Source organism: Triplophysa rosa, linkage group LG1 (genome assembly GCF_024868665.1).
Source record: "Triplophysa rosa linkage group LG1, Trosa_1v2, whole genome shotgun sequence".
In the NCBI taxonomy this organism is placed as follows: Eukaryota; Metazoa; Chordata; class Actinopteri; order Cypriniformes; family Nemacheilidae; genus Triplophysa; species Triplophysa rosa.
This window is the reverse complement of record NC_079890.1, coordinates 9,941,810-9,949,052: the sequence shown is the minus strand read 5'-3', so window position 1 is coordinate 9,949,052 and position 7,243 is coordinate 9,941,810.

Here is a 7,243-nt window from a genome sequence, read left to right as displayed (position 1 = left end):
CCTCAACATCTTTTTAAAGTACAGTACGGACAAAATACTAACACTTGTATAAATTGTCGCTAGTGTTTACTGATAGTAACACTGAATAGTTTTCCCATGAGTTTCCTTAAAAATGAAAGGGTGTCTATTAGGGTTGTGACAAGATCTCATGCCACAATATCTCGTAACATTAAAATGTGACAAGATTTCTTGTCAAGGTCTCGTGATATCAGCATGATGGAGTTTGATGGTGATATTACAGTTTTTCTCAGTCGCTTTGGAGCATTTCTCGAATCATTGTTAAAATTAGCTAAATAATATGTGCATTTCTCAGAACAATTTGTAAAAACTGCACAACATCATGGATTTCCTGCAAAGTGAGTAACTTACATATTATAATATTATATATATATATATACTGTATATATTAATTATATATATTAATTCATAAAAACAGACGTAAAATTACATTCATTTAAGATACATTTTCAATGTGCACCTATTTTGCATTTTGTGATTTTCAGTTGAATAAAAGACATCATATTTCATATATTTCATCATTGAGGATTACTTAAAAATAGTGTAAAAATCTTGTCTTGTTCTCGTGAACCCAATGTTGTGTCTCATCTCTCGGGATAAGTGTCTCGTCACACCCCTAGTGTCTATACATCCAGCCATCAAATGCTAAGTGCCGCTCCATTTTGCATATCTGTGCGATTCCATACCCCTCCCCTCTATGCCGGAAAAAGCTTGAAGAATCACAAACATATATAAGTGGTAAGTATGTTTATTATAAAAATGAAAAAAATGTAGGGGAAATCACTGAAATAAGTAAACAATTTACTGCCATTCTGTGAATAATATGTAATCATGTAATCCATAAAAAAGTAACTGTAGTCTGATTACGAGTATTTTTCAAATGTGGATTACTCTAATTACAAGTACTTGAATTTTGAAATCTGATTGCGTAATCCAGATTACACGTAATCCGTTACTACCCAGCTCTGACTGTGAATTTCTAAAAACTTAGTTTATTTGTGTGATATCAATAAATAGTGCTTATAAAAAAATGTTTAGATGTCTCATGAAAAGAGGCTTGGACCCAGAAATGACAATCCTTATGTCACGACTTGACAAGCTGATGTTTTAAAACAGCTATTTGATATGATCGTTTGTTCAGGTATTCAGCAGAGTGTTATATTTTTGCCTTTATCTTTCACCTTTAAAGTGCAGTGCATTGGCCAGGATCATGGCTCCAGCTTTCATCGTCAGTTCCTGGTTCAGAGTTCCTGCTGGTGTTTCTTCTCCACCCATTCCTCCTTTTGCCCAAGAATGCAGCTTCTCCGTGTCATCCTGTTTCTCTCCAACATCCAGGGCCACATTGCTGCAGTCCAAACTGGGACTGAGGGTCATCCAGAAAACGTTTCTCCAGTTTAGGGGCTTTTTTGGAAAACAGTGCAGAAGAACTGTGCAACATGAAGCTGGTTCCATTACTTTCACACACAGATCTCAAAGCTTCATTAAATGCATTCTTATCTTTGGTGTTTCCCAGGAGATTGTGAAATTGGTCTTCTGTGGAACTTTTGCACCACTACCTAAAAGCAGAGGAGAGATAAGGGTGTTGGTCTGGGAAGTGTCTGTGCGGAGCGACCTGTAGAGTTGCAGCCCCAGGGTCCAGGTGGGGTGATGTAAGATGGAGATCTCTGACTGGGGTGTGCCTGTCGCTTTAGGTTCCTGTGGAGTAGATGACCAGATGCTTTGTAGTCCAGCCAACAGTAGTAGAGAGAGAAAAGGACCAAGAGTAGTGGGCAGCATTCCAGCCCTAAAGAGGAGGGGAGAACATTATTATTATTATCATTACATTCTGCATGAATTTGAAAAATCCTATCTGCTTTCTTAACATGTTTTTGATCTTGTTAAGAAAGATCTTGTGGTCTTGCATGTTGTTCATCCATGCATTTACTCCACTAAAAAGTAGTCTTGCATTATTTGAAATGTAATTAAGTGAAATGTGTAATATAGTGTATAAGTGTATAAAGATGTATCTGAAAAAGAACACTATTATTGAGAACCCCATTTCATGTGGTCATTTTGGGGAAAACACAATTCTCAGTTCTCTGCCAAAATATCACAGTTTAGAATAAATTGTTACAATACAATAAAGTGTTCAATAAATAGGTGATGGTACTTTGGTTTAAGTCAACAGTGTCATAAACAAAAAGGTACTCTGAAGCCAGTACAAATAAAAAAGTATTTTACTTTAGTACATAAGTAAAAACACGTTTAACAGTAGCTGTGGCAACAGACTGTTGAAATGGTAGAAAGAGTTTCGAATGAAAATGTTAAAGATCTAACGTTAATACTAAAATCCTGACACCAAATGCATTCTGCAGACATCCTTGCACTCCTGACAGTGCATGATCATCCTTCTGGCCTATACGTGACTCAAATCAACGTTAAAATCCTCTCAAATCCAAACCACGAACCGAACCGCGTCCTCCGGAAATTTCGGTTTATAGATCACAGAAAAGAACGAATAAACAAACCGCTTAAATAACAGCAGACGTTGGAGGATATTATATACAGTCGGAACAGTAGATTGTTTTTTTGCACTTGCTGAGCGCAGCTGCTCCGTCTGTTCAAAGAAGTGAGGGGCAAAAACTAAGTAAAAGTTCCTTGTTGGCTTGAAACGTTACCGTTAATTAATGAAAGCTTCCTTCTTTCCCCCGGCTTCTTCTGTGGGTTTTCAGCTGAAACCAACTGACAGGGCAGGTTCAGACGTGGCAGAGAAGGTTCTTTTCACCGTTTCTTCACTTTCCTCTCAAACTATATCCTATCTACACTCTTTCCATCCGGGCATTTTCCTCTTTCCAGATATCTCTCACCTTCATCAAACCCCTCCTTGTTTATCAAGTTGTGTGTGTTCTTTGCGTCCAAGCACTGTTTTTGTTCATTTGAATTGTTATATCTTATCACTGTAAATCTGCTATTTAAACTCGTTTTATGTGTTTTTTTTTAGTGCAACCCGTATTTCGTTCTGTACCTCGAGGAAAGGCTGCAGTTATCATAACAACCGAAAGGGGACGCCCGCGGTCTTCCACGTAACGGCCCTTACCCGAACAACGTCATACACGCGTCTTTTATCCGCCCATTATAGCTTGAAAACTAGTGGCTTTAAGGCATTTTCACATTTTGAGCTCCACATTTTTAATTACAGCTGTGTCATTCTTAAAAAGCCTCCGCGAACGCCTGTTTAAAATTGTTAGAGTAAAGTTCAAGATTAGTCAAGTTTAACTGCAAATTGATCAGCGAGCAGTCAACACAGGCAACACAGGCAGACAGAATCAATTGATGCTCAGATAGTCTGAGAGTGTGAAAATGGGGGATCAGGGATGAAAACAGATTCAGATAATGCCAAACACACTGCAATGCCAAACAGTCTGCTGAAACATGACAGCACATAGACTCTGCCAGTTACTCCTCTTGCCTCTAGGCCTGAAACGATTCCTCGAGTAATTCGAATACAAAAAATCACTGAGGCAAATTTTGTAAAATCAATTTAACTACAGTACACATGGAGCACTGCGTTTCCCCACGGACCATTATTACTAACGCACAGCCCGCTAAACTCTGTTCATGTTACAGGGCTCTCAAGTCTCACGCATTCACCGTGAGACACACGCATTTTAGTCTGTTCACACGCTCACACGTATTTCTTCTTATTTTGCGAGTGAAACTGGTTTTTCGGCTGCATTGAGTCCATCAAACTAGATGCGGACTTGTGGATGCCGAATCCTGTTATTTACACATGTCATCTGGCTGTTCTGCGTGTCTGCGTGAATGAACTGCACAGTTCCCTTTCTGTCGGTCTCTCGACGTTGTGTCGAACCGACAGATTGGGGTTCGTCTTGAGAACCTATCATCTTCTGAGTATTTTGAAAAGGCCAATGAAAATTGGCGAATGAAATTTGCATGCCGGACTCCTCCCCGGATGTCCGGGTATAAGAGGGAAGCCGGCGTGCTCATTCATTCACCGTTTGTTCTTCAGAGCCTGTGCATCTGATGAGCGACACAGCGATCTTCAGTGATCAATATTCTGCTGGAATCTACGACGTGGTGCAGCGGACGGTCCCTTCCTGCAGTGACTCTCCCCTGGGCGTCTCGGCAGTTCCGGAGGTGTTCGAGCAAATTTCCTTTTCTAAAAGAGCAAATTTCTCCAGCGTGGCTTGTCCCGCTGTTCTCATGGGTGCAACACACTCATCGAGGAGGGGGACGGACACAATGCCTGCTTCCAGTACGCTGGGGCAGACGTTGTGGATACGTCCTGCCCGCACTGCGGGCGGTGACGATTCAGACGTTGCGTCACAGGTGGCTGTGTTCCCACGGGACTCAGCCACCACCTCGTTTGCTCCCCGTTCTGTGGCGGCAGGACTACGGCCCTGCCGTCCGCTACGACTAGCAGCGAGGGTGATATGAGGATTACTGTGAGCGATAATCCACCAGCCACTGGCTCACGGACCGTTCGCACCTCGTCTCGCTCGTCTGATCGTCCCCCAGGAGACAGTCCCACCGTCTTACTCCTCAATCACGTATTCGAACACGATGCGTGAAGATGAGATCTTGCAGCATCGGGGGGTGACGTACTGCCATCCGACTCCGACGATTCCTTGGGCTCCCTCCCACATAGCTCTAACCGGACCTAGTGCTCCAGAAGTGGTAACCCCCCCTCCGTGGGCTGTTCCGTCTGATGTATCCTCATGAATGGTTCCCACCTCGGCAACCCATGACCTCCCTAGGTGGACTCCCACCTTGCAGTTAACTCCTGCAGTCCGCACATTTTCACATGAGTTCTCCCCTGATGGTGAAACCATGTGGTGTCTCCACTAATTCCTCCCTACGGTAGGTAGTGGTCTCTGCAGCGTTTTTCCCCCAGGGGGAATAATGCTTACCCAGTGGCCCTTACGGTGCCAGGCGGCTTCTCGCTGGTTAGAGAACTAAGGCCTCCGACCATGACGGCCGGTGGCAGGGGCTTCCGATCTTTTCTCAAAAGCTCTGGGACCCCCTACCTCTCCACTGGATGGTCACAATTTCGCGTTAGCTCCTACGTCTGACTCGCACAGGCCAGTCAACGTTGCTCCGCTAGAGATTGTGACGCGGCTCAGCGCTGTGGCGTCTTCCATAGGAACCCCAATCTGTCGGTTCGACACAACGTCGAGAGACCGACAGAAAGGGAACGTCTTGGTTACGGATGTAACCTCAGTTCCCTGATGGAGGGAACGAGACGTTGTGTCCTTTATGCCACAACACTGGCCGCCCGCCGCAGCGGTCGGGGGGATGCTCTCAGGCTCCTCAGACCAAACGGTGAATGAATGAGCACGCCGGCTTCCCTCTTATACCCGGACATCCGGGGAGGAGTCCGGCATGCAAATTTCATTTGCCAATTTTCATTGGCCTTTTCAAAATACTCAGAAGATGATTGGTTCTCAAGACGAACCCCAATCTGTCGGTTCGACACAACGTCTCGTTCCCTCCATCAGGGAACTGAGGTTACATCCGTAACCAAGACGTTTAATGTGCTACACGTGTGATGTTCATAAATTTGTCTGCGTCTGCGCTGAATGAGGACATGAACACATGAACTTCATCTCCAGAGTTGCTCTGAGAGTTTATTTCACGAACATGTTATTGTTTGAGTGAAGAAACAGACGTACTAAAAAATAAGCGATTTCCGACAACCTGCCAAAATAAAAGTCATAGGCTATATATTACTATTTAATAGTAAAAAAAGAAACTAAAACTAATTTAGATAAACGAAATACATCATGCATAAGCTGAAGTTAGTTGTTTACCTTTGAAATTATTCTTTCTATTTTTATTCATGTTTCTTATTTATATATGTATTTGTATTATTTTGCATTTTGAATTTAATATGGCAATGGAATGTACTAAATGGGTTTAGTTTTCACAGATATTAATGTATGCAATTTCAGCAATAAAAACTTTAATTNTTGCATTTTGAATTTAATATGGCAATGGAATGTACTAAATGGGTTTAGTTTTCACAGATATTAATGTATGCAATTTCAGCAATAAAAACTTTAATTGTTCTAAAAAGGAAACAAATAAGTTGTTTTACTCATTTTAAGAAACCTGTCTTATTTTCTCCTGTATATTTAGTTATTGCTCTTTAATAAAGAAAAAGTACTTATTATCCTAATATCCGATTAATCGATGGAAAATCAGTAGAATACTTGATTAGTAAAAGAATTGATAGCTGCAGCCCTACTTGCCTCTCTAATCCATATCACACTCTCAGAGTTAGTCATCTACATAACACATTGAGAACACACACGGGCAATCAAAAAGCAAACACACACACACATACACAATCAGGCATTTCAGCATCTCTGCATGGCTGTTGCACGCCTCACGTGTTTTGATGGGTAATTAGACATACATGCTGTACATATGCTTGTCATTGTAAAGCTGTCAGAGGCCTCACGCATTACATCTAGTGCATTCACCCCCGACAAACACACGCTGATTGAAAAAAAATCCCTCTTCTTCGCTCTCTCTCACCTTCAGTAATGATGACTAACGTTAACTGGTCATGGATGCTTGCTTTATGTGGAGGATAGGGCTTATTGGTGTAACTGGATATGTCTTAACTATCTCCCTGGGAGCTGCAGCCTGAAGGACTCGCAGAATATCACAGTCACTGGAGCCTGTAATTAGTTGCCCTTTCATACTGGCCTAGAATCACCCCCCTCTTCATCCCAAAATCCAAACCTCAACTGTTATAAGATCTTTTAAACTGCTCTCAGATCAGTGTTTGATAGTCAGCCGAGCCTATAACAAGCCACTTCACGGATACTTCAGCCCAGGTGATCCATCTGCCCACGCCTGCTTCACACTTAAACGAGTCCCATGGGACATCATGTGGGAGATTTGCATCTTCAGAGGGTCTCACCTTTCACCACTGCAACACCTTTACCCTCCCTTTGCTCCATCTAGATCCAGCCTTTGACCTCCCAGGTGTAATTTTACACCCCCTTTTGCCCTGAATGCCCATCTACCCCCATAGTTGTAGCTATGTATGACCCCCAATTGATGTTCTCTTATGTGCAAAATTCCATTGCAGGATCTTATTAGTTTCCTTTATAAAGTCATCCAGACACAGATTCCCAGTAAGTCTGATGTGAAATGTGTCCTATGGTGTGACGGCAAAAATTTGTAAAAAAAAAAAAACTGTTAATAATATATT